General features: G+C 38.3%; 1 protein-coding gene across 1 annotated transcript in view; it reads right to left on the reverse strand.

Moving 5' to 3' along the window:
- HCN1 (hyperpolarization activated cyclic nucleotide gated potassium channel 1) overlaps positions 1–19174 on the reverse strand; it is a 313690-nt gene that overhangs the window by 247790 nt on the left and 46726 nt on the right. The gene's annotated exons all lie outside the window — the stretch shown is intronic.

Raw genomic sequence — 19174 nt, forward strand, 5'->3', positions numbered from 1 at the left:
CCTCAGGTTTTCATATCAGCCACTTATCATCCTAGTGGAGACTGAGCAGCGACCTAGTAAACATGGAAACAAACCACTCTCCCTACCAAGAAGCAAAAGCTGGTGAAAATATGTAAGTGGATACAGAGTAGCAGGCACTTAGCTAAAGATATGGAGAAACATCTCTCTCTGAAAACACAATGCCTGGCCTAGTACTTGCGCACATGCATGAGAAAGAGAGGGAGGGGAGGCTCTTTACAGAGAGAAAATACAAGTAGACATTTTCAAGGAAGAACAGAAACCAAATGTAGCCAGTGAGTCATCTGCAAAAGAGAAGAGACAGAGTGATACAAGCTGAATGTGGAGACATAGCAGAGGCCAGAACATACAGGATCTTTGTGGTTGTGCTAAAATATTTAGACTTTGTTTTAAATCTAAATTAGAAGTCACTGAAAGATTTTAATCTGAGGACTCAAGAGTAATTGTAATATCTCATTTGGAAAGTAAAGAAGGATAACTTCAAAGGGGAGATTGTCTCTCTATAAATAATATATGTACGCATGTAATGCAGGTGTGTTTGTATGTATAAACATGCCACACAACAAACTCCATTCATTCATACATACAGCAGACTCCATTCATTTTCCCACAGGCCTACTTCAAAGAAAAATCCTCAAAGTCAAAGCTTACGAGCTGATGCCAAATAAGATGACTGTGCCTTCAGGCGGGAGGGAATACAGTTCTGTATTTCTGGTAATTCTGATTTCATCTTGTTCTTCCTATCGAGATGACAGGTTTCTTTTTGGTAAGTGACACTGAAAAGTAGAATCTGCAAAATCATCCATTCCCAAATCCCTGGAAGGCTTCATATCTGAACAGCAGGAATGATTCCTCTTACTGAATTACCAACCTATCATTTTTCTTCAAGAATAATCAGGACCTGGCCATATACATGACTAGTCTGCATCATGACAGAGGCTACTCTCTGCTTTCACTCATCCTCTTGATGACTTATTTTAGACAAATCGATCACTCCAAATACTATGCTGTGGATGAGGTACAGAAAGGGTGAAGATTTGTTTTTTCCTGATAAAAGAAAGTTTTTCCATCAACTGTTCATGGCAAAAAAAAAAAAGTAATAAGAGCTGATATTATAATACTAGATTTATAAGTTTAGTTACTATCAAAATTAAAAAGTCAGTAAGTCAGTATGTCAGTTTGTCAGCATGTCAGTATTCCTCTACACAAATATTTTTAAAATAATTCATTTTCAATGAAATAAAATCTGATAACCGCTGGCTGAAGGGACATAATCAAGATATACTCTGAAGGGCTGTTATGTTAGGATGGGATGATTGAAAATAAGCAAGCGTTACTTTGAGTAGAGAAAAAAGTTTAAGTTTATAGATTAGCACCACTCATGTGTTTGTGTCCCAAAATGATAGGGTAGTTTACTGAGTACATCTGCTTTTGTTACAGCAGCTCCAGCAGTGGGACAAGGCTAGGATGCTAGACTTAAAATCACTAGGTTCAGAATAAGGTCCCCAGCATCACTGTGCCAAAGTATACTCTGGTTTCCATTCTCTCTCTCCCTCTCCCCTCTCCCCTCTCCCCTCTCCCCTCTCCCCTCTCTCCTCTCTCCTCTCTCCTCTCTCTCTCTCATTAGTAAATAAATAAATGGGATCTTATGTAAGTGGGGCTACGGAGTAGCAGCAGCTGTGTTTCTCTTCTCTCCTCTCCCAGGTCAACTAGGAACACCAAAGAAGACCACCTGGGACTGCAGCAAGACAGGACTAGAACAACTTCAGGAAACCACCAAGTTACCAGTGAGTACAAACACATGTGGTTTGTGGACAGAGAGAAGCCTAGGGAGAGATTAAATGGCTGGTAACAGTCTGGCAGTTTACCAGTTGAGACACCACCTCCAGTCTGTTTCACCAACAAAAAGACTGAAGGAAGGAGAGGACTCCCCTAAGACTCACCAAATGCAACTATGAGTCTCCATTGCTACTGCCCTCAGAATCTGGAGCAGTGGTAGAAAGGCCCTGTGCTGACACCAGGGGACAGAGATCTAACCAGGAAACTCAGGAGAAGGTCTATACCTCAGTGGCCTATTGGTGGGGCTGTGAGAGTCTCTTTGCATAACCACTGGATTATCTCTGCCCACCCTGCTTTATCTCTTGGTCAGGAGTCAGTGAGTAAGCTAAGAAGCCTACTTATAGTTTAAAAGCCCTCAGGCTCCCATAGCCTACAGGGAAGAAAAAAAAAAGAGGCTTTTAAGCCACTGTGCTCCAACTCAGGGATTAAAATACTATTGAAACAACTGTCAATTTACACAATTGTGAACACTTTAAGTACCTTACTGAGACGCAAGTCAATCTAGGCAAGAGTGATCAGTAATTTGCAAAGTACTGAGAGAGGGACATCATAACATAATATATAAAATAGTTAAACCAACAAGAAGAAATACTGGAGAAATGAACCAGGACAAGAGTCCAGCTAAAAGCCCCCCAAAAAATGAAGCACAAAATAATGAGGTCAACATCCAAACACTAGTTAAGGAAATAATAACAGGAGTGAGTAAAGAGTTTGAAAGAATTGTCATCAGAAATGCAGAAAGAACAAATGAGTAAATAAATAAATGATCTATTGCAACAAAGTAAAAAGACTCTGGGATGGTGGGGGGATGGTTCAGGTCCTGGAACATCATGGCAGAGGAGGTTAACCTAGTGGGTGATTGAAATGTTATGTGGAAAACTGAGAAATGTTATGCATGTACAAACTAGTGTGTTTTACTCTCAACTGCAAACAATTAGTCCCCCAATAAAGAAATTAAAAATAAATATTTTAAAGACACTTAAATTCATATGACTATCAAGAAATCACCAATTATGAAAAATCACAAATAAAAAAGTACAGATAAAACAGTAGCTACAGAGAAGTGTTTTTCTGAAGTTTTGTATGTACTTTTTGTGACAAGAAAAAAGTATATTCATAAGAAGAAATGGCGTATACCATATTCGTGGGTTGAAAATCAGTTTCTCTGTCTCCCAATACACACATTCTGAATGCAGAGCTGATGAGTATTAATCTGCAGGTACCCAACTATTTGCTTTCACAAAGCAAGGACAGGCGCACCAGCTGAGTGGAGAGGAGGATTCCAACCAAGACAGGCCTAGCATGGAAAAGTTGGTTGTTATCACACAATTAAAGCTCTGTTTTACAAAGGTGAAGGAAGCCAGCCAGAGGAAGGAAGATACAAACATATTCCAATGTAATAATAATTTGATTGTAAAAATGACTAAATTTAAAGATGTATTAAAAGATAAGTGACCATCATTGAATAATACCATGATGAACTTTTTTTTTTTTTTTGGCCTCCAGGGTTATCTCTGGTGCACACTGCCTGCACTACGAATCCACTGCTCCTGAGGCTATTTTTTTCCATTTTTGTTGTTATTATTGGACAGGACAGAGATCAATTGATAGAGCAGGGGAAGATAATGAGGGGGAACAGAAAGACAGACACCTGCAAACCTGCTTCACTACTTGCAAAGCCACCCTCCTGCAGGTGGGGAGCCGGGGACTCAAACCTGGATCCTTCATACTAAGTGGGCTTAACCAGGTATACCACCACCTGGGCCTCTATATTACTAATTTTTAGAAGAATTTATTGGGGGGAAATATTAAAAATCTGTTGTTCTCTTAGCCAGTGACCCAACAGGAAGGACTGAGGCTGCCCTGGCCTCTTCCTCCCACTCATTCCCCCCCCCCCCTCTCTCTCTCTCTCTTTACTAATAAAATTAAATAAATAAACTTTGAAAAATAAATCATTGAAACGGAAAGAAAAAACTTTAAGTAACAAGAAAGCCTGATAAACTGCATAAAGTTGTAATTTTCTTTTTTTTTTTTAATTTTATTTATTTATTTTCCCTTTTGTTGCCATTGTTGTCTTTTTATTGTTGCTGTAGTTGTTGTTATGGATGTTGTTGGAGAGGACAGAGAGAAATGGAGAGAGGAGGGGAAGACAGAGAGGGGGAGAGAAAGACAGACACCTGCAGACCTGCTTCGCCGCCTGTGAAGCGACTCCCCTGCAGGTGGGGAGCCGGGGGCTCGAACTGGGATCCTGACGCCGGTCCTTGCGCTTTGTGCCACGTGCACTTAACCCGCTGCGCTACCGCCCGACTCCCATAAAGTTGTAATTTTCAAATAGCGGGTCCCAGGTGGTATCACAAAACAATTACTGGAAGGAGGTAAATAGATAAGATGTGTCCTAACCTTTCACCAGTTTACTATCTAGACAGAATTCCCAGGGAATAGTGTAGGGAAACACACACAGGACTTCAGCAGGGGGAGAGACTGAGAGATAGGGAGGTTATGGTGTCTGGAATTTGTGAGGTGAAATGTCAAAGCAGAAGGTGCTTTGCAGAGAAAGATCTCACAGAACAGGCCTGGCTGCGGGTTGATCTGCACACTCACACTAAGTCAAGAAAGAATCAAGGGAAAAGAAGATAGAACAAAAAAAATGTATGAAGAAATATAATGGCCAGCAGTTTCATAAAATTGATTTTTAAAAAAACTGTCAGTCCACAAATTCGTAGCATTCAGCATACTCTAAGCAGAAGACACATTGAGAAAATCACACACAAGAGCAAAACTCAAACTGTGGAAAAGGAATGACAAAGAAAAATCTATAAGGTCATCATAGCTGAAATCAATATTACACGCAATGAAATGTCAGAGTGGCATCAGATTTCTCATCAGAAGCAATCCATGAAAAAGTCAAGGGATAGTCTGCCTATCTTATATAAAAGTGAACAGAAAAAAATACAACTCTCTATAATTCTACAACCGAGGAAATATTTTGTTGTGAATTTAAAACAAAATGACTGTTTGACATGAAAATCTACTTGCAGCATTAGAACACAAGAAATGTCAAACTTTATTTGAACTGGAAGAAACTGATGGGAGATGGGAATCTGGTTCTACACAGGAGACTGGAAAGTGATGGCAACAGCAAGGGTTATTATTTAACTTTTTTAAATAAAAAGTCAAAAACAAAAATGAAGGGGGTCGGGCGGTAGGTAGCACAGTGGTTTAAGCGCACGTGGCGCATAGCACAGGGACTGGCATAAGGATCCCGGTTCGAGCCCCAGGCTCTCCACCTGCAGGGGCGTCACTTGATAGTCGGTGAAGCAGGTCTGCAGGTGTCTTTCTCTCCTTGTCTCTGTCTTCCCCTCCTTTCTCCATTTCTCTCTTTCCTGTCCAACAACACGACATCAATAACAGTGATAATAATAACCACAACAACAATAAAACAACCAGGGCAACAAAAGGGAAAAAATGGCCTCCAGGAGCAGTGGATTCCTGGTGCAGGCACTAGCCCTGGCAATAACCCTGGAGGCGAAAAGAAAAGAAAAGAAAAGAAAAGAAAAGCCTCTAAATAGTGTAAGTAGTTAAAATATCCATGAAACTTAGAGAAAATGTAGGAGAAACCTGCATGATAATGTAAGTACAAATGGCAACAAAGGAAAAATGGAAATGTATTACTTTAAATGTGAAATGATTCAATACTTCCTAGTGTAGACTGTGAACAGCTAAAGATGCATGATGTAACTTTAGAGCAAAATCTAGGAAAAATAAGGTATTGTTGTTAATTCAATAGTCATAAATATGTGTCAACATTAAATTTCTTATTTTTAAAATAAAAATTAAATCATAAAATATACTAATATGAGAGTAGAAAAAGGGAAATATAGCAAAATAGCTGAGACAGACTGAAAACAAACAGCAAAATGGAACGGTAAGGTCCAACTGTTGCAATCAAAGCATTTATGTAAGTGGTTTTAACTCAAAGAAAAAGGTTGCCAGGGGAGTCAGGCGGTAGCGCAGGGGGTCAAGCGCACATGGCACAAAGCAAAAGGAACTGCGAAAGGATCCTGGTTCCAGCCCCAGGCTCCCCACCTGCAGGGGAGTCTCTTCACAGGCAGTGAAGCAAGTCTGCAGGTGTCTGTCTTTCTCTCCCCCTCTCTGTCTTCCCCTCCTCTCTCCATTTCTCTCTGTCCTATCCAACAACAATGACATCAATAATAACTACAACAATAAAACAACTAGGGCAAGAAAAGGAAATAAATAAATATTTTTAAAAAAGAAAGAAAAAGTTGCCAGATCTAAAAACTTAAAACAAGATTCAACTGTATGCTATCCATAGAGTGTCCACTTTAAAATGAAAACACGGTGCCTCATCTCATCTCATCTCTGAAACTGAATTAAAGCACAAGTTAAAAATGAAGCAAAAAGAGCCTGAGCAGTGGCACAGCTAGTAGACTGCACATTACACTGTGCAAGGCCCCAGGTTCAAGCCCTGGGTCCCAATAAGCCAGGGGGAAAAACTTCATGAGCGGTGACACGGGGCTACAAGTGTTTCTCTTTGTCTCTACCTCCCTCTTCCTTCCCAACTTCTCTCTCTAGCCAATAAATAAATAACTAAAATATTTTTAAATGTAACAAAGGACAATATATACTACAAAACTATCCAATGACATCACATGACGAATGAAGCATTATCAGAATAAAAAGTGTCATAGTGACAGAAAAGAGTGATTCATCACCTCTCTACGAAATTAACAGCATCACTTCAAAACACATGTAGCAAAAAACTGATTAGGAAGAATGGGAAGACCCAAAACCATAGTTGCATATTTCTTTGATTTTTTTCTAAATACTCTATGTACTTATGCAAATTTTATGATCTCACTCAAGGATTGCTACAACATGCAGTTTTAAAGTCACTATGGACAAAGACAACTTGAATAGCAATGTTTATATTGATCTAATTGGAAACTATATAACACTCTCAGTCAGTAAAAGCAGACAATGTTTTTAAAGTGCACAGTATATACAAAACAGACACCAGAAATAATCTGAAGGCACTTCAAAACATTGAAACTGTATTCACCATACATCCCGCCAAATTTTTTCTTGAGCATCTATCCAAAGAACATAAAAGCACTCATCTGCAGAGAACTCCCTAACCCCATGCTCATGGCAGAAATATTTGTATTAGTAACAGCCAAAATTTACAAGCAACCCGATTGCCTCAGAACAAACAAATGGTTAAGGAAAACTGTGGTATGTGTATACACCCACTGGAATGCTACACACCTCTAAAAAGTGACATAAATCTTTTTTTTTTTTTTTTTGCTACAGTATGGAAGCCATTTGAAGGTATCATGTTGAACCAAAAAGAGAGAGACAACTACTAGATGATAAGAAAAAAGCAAGAGATAATACATGGCAGAAGCTCATGAGTGTGTGGTTTCTGAGACTAGAAGGGACAAAGCAAAAGCACCGGCAAACGCTAGAAGAAGAAGAAGCAAAAGCACTAAAGGGAGTCTGGAGACCTAGTGCGATGTGACAGAGCAGGACAATGTTTTGGTGGAGAGGGAGGTGTGCTGACACCCACCTTAGGGAAATGTAGGAGTGCACATGAGAGCAAACATCCTATAAATCAAAACAGTCTGAGTAAAACGGTGCTAAAGTTAAAAAAAAAAAAAAAACCAGGTGTGTTCTGGGACACACAACAGGGTCTCACTTCAGTCTAATTTCAAATGTTGTTAAAGATGCCATAATAGTAGTATGTTTATTCATAATCTAAGAACTTCTAATTATTTGTCTTTTTCTTTTTTATTTTATTTACTAATGAGAAAGAATCAGGCATCACTGTGGTACATGTGCTGCCAGGGATTGAACTCAGGACGTCATGCCTGAGAGTTCAATGCTTTATTTATCCACTGTGCCACCTCCTGGACCACTTTCCTTTTTCTTTTTTTTTTTTTACTTTTTATCAGAGTACTGCACAGCTCTGGCATATGGTGGTACGGGGACTGGAACCTAGGCTGGATTGATTGATTGGTTTTACCAGAGCACTGCTCAGCTCTGGTTTGATGTGGTGCAGGGGACTGAACCTGGGACTTTGGAGCCTTAGGTATGAGAGTCTCTTTGCAACACCATTATGCTATCTACCCCTGTCCCCTTATTTGTCTTTTGAATACCTTTCATGTATGAATTGCTTAAAAAATGAATTTCCAACAAAAGTACCACACTGTAAAAAAAAAAAAAATGAATGTATTATGAACCAGACTGGAGATCTAGACAGTTAATGTTTGGATCACAAGTGCCCTCAAGATCTGAATTACAATAATTATTCTGATTGTAGCATCTATTCATAATACTTATTCTCTAGGCAAAGGTCTAAAAATTAAGCAGTGTAATTCTTTTAAGTGTGGAAGTTAGGAAATTAAATTATGCTAATATATATCCATATTTAATAAAATATTAAACTTACACTAAATCTAATGTTTTGAAGCTTATAAATGGGTACTTCCATTAATAGAGTAATTTAAACTCCTATTAAGTTTGAGTTCACTTGCAAAAACTAAGTCAAATAAATATGCTGTATAACTGATATCCTCAAGAGACAGCTCTAAGAACAAAGTTCTCTCTGATGGCTACAGGGCTGTCCATCAGACATCTCAGTGCACTGTGAGATTCAGGACTGTCATTACACTTCTGTCAGCCAACATCCCTTGTCTTACCTAACATAACATATGCCGCTTATAGAGACCCTGTCTCGAACCTTACCTGCTCCTTGTCCTAATCATCTTCCTGCAGCTCTGTCACATATCAATATAGACTACAGCATCTAAGTCCTAGTAGCTTCATGAGAGGTTAAGTAGAACTGTAGGTAACTTTCCCTCCTCCTCCTCCCTCGTAATTTCTCACAGCCCTATCAGATCAAAGCAAAGGCAAACTTCTAACAGAGGGGATGGGATATGGAACCCTGGTGGGGGGAATTCTATGGAATCGTACCCTGGTTATCCTACAATCTTGTTAATCATTATTAAATCACTAAAAAAAAAAAAAGTAAGCAAAGAATAAAATGGCATCTAAGTGCAGTGGATTCATAGTGCAGGCACTGAGCCCAGGAATACACCCAATGACAACAGAAATAATAATAATTAAATTACATTATGGAAAAGAAAAAGAATAAGATAGCAGAAAGAGAAAATAGGTTATCATTTGCAAAATAATGTATTAATTACAGTGTTTGGAATGTAGTCTATGAAGTTAAAACACTTTTCTTCTCCCTAAGAAGCTATCAACATTTAATAACCTTTCTTAAAATTTCATATTGCAGTACTAGGGAGTCCTTTTGCAGTGTTTATGTAAAATTACAATTATTTTATAAAAACTGATTTTTCTTTTGTAAATTTATTCATATGTCCTCAACAGTAACAACAAAGCAAACAGCACAAAGAAGATGAAAACAAAATTACAAACATACTGGCTTAAGCTTTTTATTTTTTATTAATTTCATCATTCCTGATACGATTATCTGAGAAAAGCCACTATCCTAATCAGAGGAAATCCTGGAACTAGTTTCCAGAATTCTTACTCACTGTCTGCTTTCACTTTAAGAGGAAATAAGAAAAACTTTTTGACTGTCTTTAAAAAAATGGCCTAAATGTCAGATTTAACTCAAAATAGCCACCAGAATTATATAACCGACCGAATGTATTTCCTTTTCACACTAAGACATGACTCCTTTAAGACAAAATTGAGAGTGCGGACATCAGCAAGACAGAAGGAGAAGTCAAAGTAGGTCTTTGTCAGTCACTACCCAATGTGATTTAAGGTTCTAATTGTATTTTTTCCCGAGGTTTCGTAACACAGCTATGTCTTATAAAAACTACTCTCCAGGACAATTTCTAATACAATGATGAGTCAATTTCAGTCCACTATCTTGACACAATACAAGCATAATTTTGTTTTCTGAAATCTTTCATATCAGTTAAAAACTGTGGAATTAAAGTAAAAGATGAATCTACTAGAAATTACATAAGTATATTCAACATATCCCTAGAAGTGAGTTTACTTTCACCTGCTTGTAATAATAAAATATCCTTGGATGCTTGGATGCACTCTACCATTTTCTTCTTCTTTCTTTTTCTTTCTTTCTTTCTTTCTTTCTTTCTTTCTTTCTTTTTTTGGTCTCATCAACCTTTTTTTAAAACAGATTCACTTTTATAAATGGCACCAACTGAAATGGCCTATTCAACTGAGACAATTACCCAGATAAAGTAATACATGTTTACTATGAAAAACAGTGACAGTTGGGGCAGGGGATATAGACTGGGATGAGAAAAAATATTGTCATCAAACTCATAGGATTCTTTTGAGGTGTTACTGTTGACCATTCTTTGACACTACACAGTTTATAGTAATGTAAATTATTATCAACAAAATTCTATTAGTTTAAAATACAAAAAACAAACTATAAAAAAAGAATTCCAATTTGACCCTTTAGTACCTCACTGCTGTTCCAAAGAGTAGACTAATTAATCATAAGTGCATTGTTTTCCTCTGCAGTGTACCAAGTGGAGAATTGAACCTGCAAATGAACTGATTAATTTTGTCATGATTTCTAAATCCCCAGGGAGTATGTCCCAGATTTATGCATTTAGAAGGAAATTTACTCTCAAACTTAGTTTTCAAGGTGACCATGGTTAGCATGCCTTCTTTAGACCTGCCTGCTATGCTCACTACGTTTTTATAATACAACTCTATCTTATAAGACAGCATCTGGTATTTGTCTTACTCTTTTTGGCTTAACTCACTTAACATCATTCCTTCAAGTTCGTGAAAATGAGGCAATGAAGGTGACTTAATCATTTTAAATTTTATAAGTAGAACTTAAAAAACAAGAATAAGGTGGCCAGGTGGTGGTACATCTGGTAAAGATTTGAATTCAAGTCCCTGGTCAGCCCCACCTGCAAGGGAAGAGGCTTCACATGTGGTGAAGCAGTACTGTAAGTGTATCCATCTCTCTTTTGGTTTCTATGTCATTTTTCCCTCTCAGTTTCTCTCTATCTCTTTGAGGTGGAGGGAGGCTGCAAGGAGTGGTGGGTTCCTTGCATAGAAAACAAGCCCCACTGATAACCTTAGTGGGAATAAGAGGAAGGAAGGAAGGAAGGAAGGAAGGAAGGAAGGAAGGAAGGAAGGAAGGAAGGAAGGAAGGGAGGAAGGGAGGAAGGGAGGGAGGAAGCAAGAGCTCTGGTGGTGGGAAATGTATGGAATTGTACCCCTCTTAACCTACAGTCTTGTTAATTATTGTTAAATCACTAATTTAAAAAAAAGGAAAAAAGCAAAAAGCAAAGCATTCAAGTGAGTCTATGATAGTATAAAGGGGGAATTTCAAAGAAGACAGTTCTGGTGTTCTAGAGTATAGAACCTGAAAGAACCACAACCAGTAGAGTACACCTGGTGTCTTTAGAAGAATCAATATTTGTCTACAGAAAGTATGTGGCAGTATGAGTCAGTTCAAACAAGGGCAATGATGCTAGTTAGTGGGCATGCAATTTTGAGAAAGATGGCATCAAGAATCTTCAGTTTGTAGACTTAGTTAAATTTATATATTGCAATAATTTCATTAAGGTTCACAACTGGATTCATACACAGATGTCACTTTAAGTGATTCTCCCTAAATTAAACCAAATACGACAGGCACAATTTGGAAAAAAAAACCCTACATACTAATGTCAAGGGTAAGATTCACTTCACATTACCGTTTTCCTGGTAACATGATACACAGATCTCAGATGTGATTATATCAATAGTATGGAATGTTGATTTCAACATTTTATATATTTTATATATTATTTAATATAATAACTTTATGTTTCACAACTTACGTTCTCATTTTCCAACATTACTAAATGAGCTTCACATACAGTCCTTTTTTTTTTTGGCTATTTAAAATAAACATTTTAAGGACAACAGTACTTGTAAAGATTTCTTTAAAAAAGTATCCTTCTTGATACCAGCTACATATTAAAAAAAAACTGCAACACAAGGGACAGGCAATGACACACCTGTTTAAATGCTCACACTATAGTGCACAAGGACCCAAGTTCAAGCCCCTCGTCCGTCCCCACTTGCAGGGGGAAAGCTTCACGAGTGGTGAAACAGGGCTACAGATGTCGCTCTCCCTCTCTGTCTTCCCCTCCTCTCACAATTTCTCTCTGTCCCTATCCAATAATAAATAAATAAAAACATTTAAAAACTACGAAACAGTGATAAATCTCTCCTGACTGTATTATTAGCTCTACAATCCCTTTCAGTATTCATTATTCAAAATATAAATCTCCTGCCTAAAATGCTTCAATGACACCTTGCTAAATAAGTTCAACATTAGCACCAATGCGTATTTAAACCTCTACATCCACATTCTGCAAAGTAGATTCAAGAAATGCATATCGACTGTGTAAGCTGTTTGCACACGAAGTCTTACTGGATGCACTCTTACCGACCATTTGGTTCAACTTTATAACTGAGACACCAGATTTGAAGCTCAGTTCCAGTATCTCTGAAGTTCTCTTTTCATGCAGACAAACAAACAAAGGCTGTATTGTTCACTCCTTCTTTTACAGCATCTGTGATTACTTTTCCACATGACTGTTTTTCCTACAAAGTTGGTATCTGCTTTGAATTCTCACTTCTAGCATCTGTATATGTAAGATACTCAGTATATGCTACAGAACGAAGACTGAACATTCCCTTGCAATTATTCAACAGGTTTAGAATGTGAAAGTTCCAATAACCTCCAGTACTGTTCTAATATCCAAGGGACTCGTGGGAAAAACCTAGACACTCAACCCCCCTTGCATAAGTGTATCCCCAGCAAAAGAAAAGGAAAATTCACATGATAAGAATTAGAAGTCAGATTTATCCACACGAACAAACTCAGATAGAGTCAGTCAGCAAAACTGTTGAAAGTACAGGGACTTGGGAATGGGGCAGTAGCGCAGTGGGTTAAGCACATGTGGCGCCAAGGACCAGTGTAAAGATTTAGGTTCGAGCCCCCGGCTCCCCACCTGCAGGGGAGTCGCTTCACAGGCAGTGAAGCAGGTCTGCAGGTGTCTGTCTTTATCTCCCCCTCTCTGTCTTCCCCTCCTCTCTCCATTTCTCTCTGTCCTATCCAACAATGACGACATCAATAACAGCAATAACTACAGCAACAATAAAACAGCAAGGGCAGCAAAAGGGGAAATAAATAAAAATAAATACTAAAAAAATGTTTAAAAAAAGAAAGTACAGGGACTGACCATTACAGCACAATCTCTCAGAATGAATTATTTTCTGGAGATGAGTTTGAATCTAATTTTTAGAGGAGCGATAGAAAAGAAAAGCTTTTCTGGTCAGCAGTAGGGCACATGCAAAAGTTGAAGAAAAAGAAGTCGCTTTAGAGCTGGAAGAAGCACGGCAAAAGTAAAAATAAACAGAAAGGGGTTGGTGACTGCAAATATGATATGACAAGGGGGAGCTGGGGGCAGAGCTGGCTGCAGAGCCTTGAAGGCACAGCAAAGGAACAAAGACTGGTTGAGATGGGCAACAAGAAGGTTCGCCAAGTTCTAGTTGAGGCCGGCTTAGCATAATTCTGGCAGGGGGCCGGGCAGTAGCGCAGCGGGTTAAGCACACGTGGCGCAAAGTGCAAGGATCGGCATAAGGATCCTGGTTCGAGCCCCCGGCTCCCCACCTGCAGGGGAGTCGCTTCACTGGTGGCGAAGCAGGTCTGCAGGTGTCTAACTTTCTCTCCCCCTCTCTGTCTTCCCCTCCTCTCTCCATTTCTCTCTGTCCTATCCAACAACGAGAGCAATAATAATAACAACAATGGACAACAAAAGGGAAAAGGTGGCCTCCAGGAACAATGGATTCATAGTGCAGGCACCAAGCCCCAGCAATAACCCTGGAGGCAAAAAGAAAGAATAATTCTGGCATTCACTTTCAGCAAGTCTCAGAATCCTATATGCTTTCTAAAAAGTGAAAATATTCAGACTGTGCATTCTATAATTATAGATGAGCAATTTATAGCAAGAGTTAATTTTTAATCTAACTAATTAAGGGTGCTAAAATTAAGCAAAAACTGAAACTACAGTCTGTATTAGTTCCCTACGGAATTAATCGCCTTACTAATGTTCTGTTGTTAAGCATGATTTGTATATAAAGCTATCTAAACCCGACATAAAAATATAGCATTGACTATCTAAAAATGAGAAAAAAATAAAAGTATTATGGGGGGCCAGGCAGTAGCGCACCGGGTTAAGCGCAGGTGGTGCGCAGTGCAAGGACCAGTATAAGGATCCTGGTCTGAGCCCCCGGCACCCCACCTGCAGGGGAGTCGCTTCACAAGCAGTGAAGCAGGTCTGTGGGTGTCTATCTTTCTCTCTCCCTCTTTCTTCCCCTCCTCTGTCTTATCCAACAACAACAACAATAACAATAATAACAGCAACAAGGGCAACAAAATTGGGGGGAGAGTGGGAAATGCAGGCACCAAGCCCCAGCAATAACCCTGGAGGCAAAAAAAAAAAAAAAAAAAAGGATTATGATGTTCAAGACACAGTCATCTGTTATACAAACACATTAAACTTGTGGCTGGGTGGTGGTGCACCTGGATACCTGGATAAGCACACAGTGTGCAAGGACCCCGGTTCCTGCCTCTCGTCCCCACCTTCCGGAGGGAAGTTTTGCAAGAGGCGAAGCCAGGATGCAGGTGTCTCTCTTGTCTCTCCCTCTCTGTCTTCCCCTGCCCTCTCGGTTTCTGGCTGTCTCTATCCAATAATAAAGATAATAGAAAATAAATAAATGCATTAAAATGAGAAACACAAGCCCTAATTTTTGTATCTCAAAGTGCTTTCAGCTAATCTTATTATGTTTGAAGATAACTGAAAGATACAAAAATTACAGTTAACACATTTTCTCAGCTATAAAAATATGCACTTCCACACAAATTTTCCATCACCCCTGACATTGAATCTTACAGGTAAGTAACAATTACGGAGTGGTAGTTTGGTTTTGAATCACTATTTCTAACTCCCTATCATGCCAAGGGTCATTCTCCTTCACCAAGATGCCTGGGACCAACAGCTACATTATTCAAGGTTCCTAGAACGCTTCACCTTCACAAACTGAATAATCTCCCATTTTTTAAGCTCTTAATCTACTTTTTATCTCTTCAGCGGCTTATAACTGTCACAAATTGTTAATAATATTCCATTTAATTTCTGAGGATTTTCTCGCCATAGGTCTCTCTTATGAGGATCGCAGAGAACTGGTCCCCCTTGTGATAAATTACAAAAGAGCATCCTGCTTTGAGGCACTGTTTTTACTAAAATACAGCAATAATGTTGAACTAGGAAAATACCTTTCTTAGTACAAATAAAGTGCATATTTTTATAGCTGAGAAAATGGAAAAGGCTTTAGTTTTCTGAAGGATATTGGGGAAAAAAAGGTAATTTTTGATTTTTGAATCAGATATTCACCTTATCTGGTTTATATATAAAGTTTCAAGATAATGTCAGAGAGCTCTCCATATTTTGTTTTCATTTTAAATCTGTTAATCTGATAACTGTCATTTCCCTTTTCATCACCACATGTTTAATAGATAAGTTATCTCTTACTTTCTATAGTGGCCGCTGATACATTCAAACTAACTAAAATAACGGCTAGCTTTAGTCCCTGCCTTTCATTCACAGTATGTCTGTACTTGATCTGGCTTTGGTGCTTATTGTTTTTCAGCTGAACTAATTCAGAGGAGAAAAAAAAAAGTATCTTATAGAAGACAGAAGCAGTTTCCTATAGAAAGCAGCTGCTTTCCTTGGGAGTGATTCATTTAGAACAGTAGCAGCTTCCAGAGTTCACATGTCACTTCCCCAAATTTGCTGAATTTAGCATTAACCAGCTTGGTACTAAAACATTCAGAGCTCAAAGACATGTGGGTGAACTCACATCTTCCTCTGCAGTCTTATTCCAAATGCTCACAAAGCAACATTTTAATGATTGATTTGTTATATTTCTCTTTGTAAACATACCCTGGTGGCATTTATAAAGGGCAGGTAGAGATTTGCCAGCACTATTCAAGTTTTCCTGTGATTTTGCCTTCAGTTGTATATATCTATAAATAACAAATCTGAATTAAGTTATTTGTTACTGTTTATTCCTCTTGGACAGCATTACTCAAGGACATTAAGTATCCATGATGTACGTGATATTATGTAGAGTGTCATACAAGCAAGAGAATATTTTTCACTTACGTGAAATGTAGGGTTCATTTATTATCAAGGTAAATCAACCACTTACAAAAAAAAAGATCTTGACAACTCAGAACTCTGAATGTGTTTGGTGACCAAATATCTGTAAGTGCCTATTAAATCACATTTTACAGTAGCAATGGAAATGATCTGATGTCCCTGCAGTATATCGTGACATCTTTAAAATACTGTAATGTCACAGAGACCTAGGTGTCTGTGACTGCTGCCAGGAATCAGAATCCATCAGTGTGAAGAAGTGTCCTCTACTATGACCGCATAGCCTGCCATTTTATCAGATAGGATGCCATCTGTTCATCCTTCTGCCATTCTCTAGGGAAATTGGGTTAAAACGGCTAGATACTGAAAGGAGGCACAATGCCCACTGTACTTTTAATTGACTCGGTATTTATATCACTGACTTTTGATCTTACAGGCTACTCGTTAAAATATTTCCGTAACCATATTTCAGGAAATAAATATCCAACTGTATGTTGCATGGACAACAGTCTAAGTGAAGAAAGTCTCCAATTTCTGTAATGTTCTGTGCAGTCTATAAAATGGATATATATATATATATATATATATATATATATATATATATATATATATATTCATTCCAGGGTTAGTGCAGGGGCTCAGTGCCTGCACTATGAATCCACTGCTCCTGGAAGCCACCTTTTCCATTTTGTTGCCCTTGTTGTTTATTGTTGTTGTTGTTGTTATTGCTGTCATTGTTGTTGGAGAGGACAGAGAGAAACCAAGAGAGGAGGGAAAGACAGAGAAGGGGAGAGAAAGACACCTGCAGACCTGCTTCACCACTGTGAAGTGACCTCCTGCAGGTGGGGAACCGGGGGCTTGAACTGGGATCCTATATAAATATATATATATATTACAGAGATTACATGATATAATGAGACTCAGTATGGGATTGTGGTTAAGAGCACAGATCTGGAGTCAAGAGTTCTCACATTTAGAATTTCAGTTCCATCTATTTCTAACCTTCTGGGAAAGTGACCAGAGTTGTTAGGATTATTCAGTGCATATATATATATATATATATATATATATATATATATACATACATATATATAACAAATGTATTATATATAATTATTTTCAGTATCTTTATTGGTTGATACTAATTTCAACCAATTAATAGAACTCTATCTTGAGAACCAAACATTTAATATATTTTAGATGGAATGTACAAGGCCAATCCGGTATCTCAAGTGTGCTTCCTTTGATTTTAAATATAATCCATGTTCTCAATGTGATTTGTAACTAGGCCGTTCAGCAATGTCTTATCCAGTTTTATTATTACAGGTCATTTCCAGGAATCTTGTGAACCAAAATGTCATTGAGAAACACATAAAAAACACTGCTACCGCCTCACAAAAAGCAAAATTTTAGAAGCTCCATTTTATTAACCTGAATTTCAAAACCTAATTATCATAAAATTGCTTTAAAAATAACTCTATAGTGAATAAAGCAACGATTAATCCAAAGAAACATATTTCTTGTTAGTAAAGCTAAGAAAGTTTGGACTTTCTTTTTGACTCTCATTTTTTTTTTTAAACAAGTAAGTTCAGATTAAAACTAACTTTAAAAAAATGAATTTAGGAAAAATAATGAAAACAAATTTAGATGGAAAAGAAACTAAAAATCACTGTGTGCAAACTCTGAAATACAAACCTGCGCCCAGTGACAGTACAATTAACTCAGATCTTTGGAACATCCACAGGCTGAGTCTTTTCAGGTCCCACAAACTGCTTAGAAACAACAGACAGGGGGGCTAGATGGTGGTATGCTGGGTAGAGAGAGCACATGTTTCGATGCTCAAAGACCAGGGTTCAAACCCCTGGTCTAAATCTGCAGGGGAGAAGCTTCACAAGTGGTGAAGCGGTGCTATAAGTGTCTTTCTCTCTCTCTCTCTCTGTTCTCTGTTCTCTTCCCTCTCAATTTACCACGCTCTCTCTCTATGTAAATGAAATCATGTATATGTATTTGTATGTATATACACACACGGACCTCTTAAGTAAAATATCGGTCAAACTCACTTCATTTGAGTCACTTTATTTTGGGGGTTTTCTGTGCTATAATTTCTTTCCTAGGTATGCTGCTTTCTAGTATAATGAAATTAATTAACAGAGAGAGGCTATAATAAGTAAAACTAAGCACAATGAGGAAAACCAGGATGTTAAATCAGTCTCCACATCTGCAACTTAGTAATACTAAAGCGTCATTTATTCCAACACATATTTCAGAAATGGATGAAATACATGTGCACGCGGCACTTAGTCTCACAGAGTTTAATCTCATTAGAACTGGGTTAGCAATCAGACCCGATGCATCTTAGTCAACGGCAGTATTTGAAAAATTCATGGCGAATAAAAATCATCTACTGGGGGAGGAAGGGCTGGGTTCTGAGATTCAAAGCATGTTGAATAAAGTGAATTTTTAAACATTGAACTGTCATGAAGGGGGCAGGCGGTAGTGCACCTGGTTGAGTGCATACACTCTCATGCACATCGTTGTATGCACAACAGATGTGAGCCCCTGGCCCCTGCCGGCAGCAGGGAAGCAGCAGGAGCAGTGAAGCAGTGCTGCAGGTGTCACTCTCTCCCTCCCTCCCCTCCCTCATCATTCCCTCGTATTTTCTCTCTGTTCTATTGAAAAAAAAAACATAGCCTGAATTTGGTTGAAATTGTAAAATTCAATAACTAATTCTGATTGACTTACTGATTTATATTGCCCCCCAGGGTTATTAATGGAGCTCTATGATGAATAAATTGCTATTGGCGGCAAATTTTCCTTTGGTTTTTTTCATTTTCTTTCTTTCTTTTTTTATATGATAAGACAGATAGAAAGTGAGAGGAGAGGGGAAGAAAGAGAGAGAGAGAGAGACACCTGTTTCACCATTTGTGAAGGTTCCCCCATGCAGATAAAGAATGGAGGCTTGAACCCAGGTCCTCGAGTAGGGTCATGTGTCCATCACCCTGATCCCACACCACTAATTCTTTCATCTGATTAAATCTCAGGGTTTCATT

The sequence above is a fragment of the Erinaceus europaeus genome, chromosome 5 (assembly GCF_950295315.1).
Source record: "Erinaceus europaeus chromosome 5, mEriEur2.1, whole genome shotgun sequence".
In the NCBI taxonomy this organism is placed as follows: Eukaryota; Metazoa; Chordata; class Mammalia; order Eulipotyphla; family Erinaceidae; genus Erinaceus; species Erinaceus europaeus.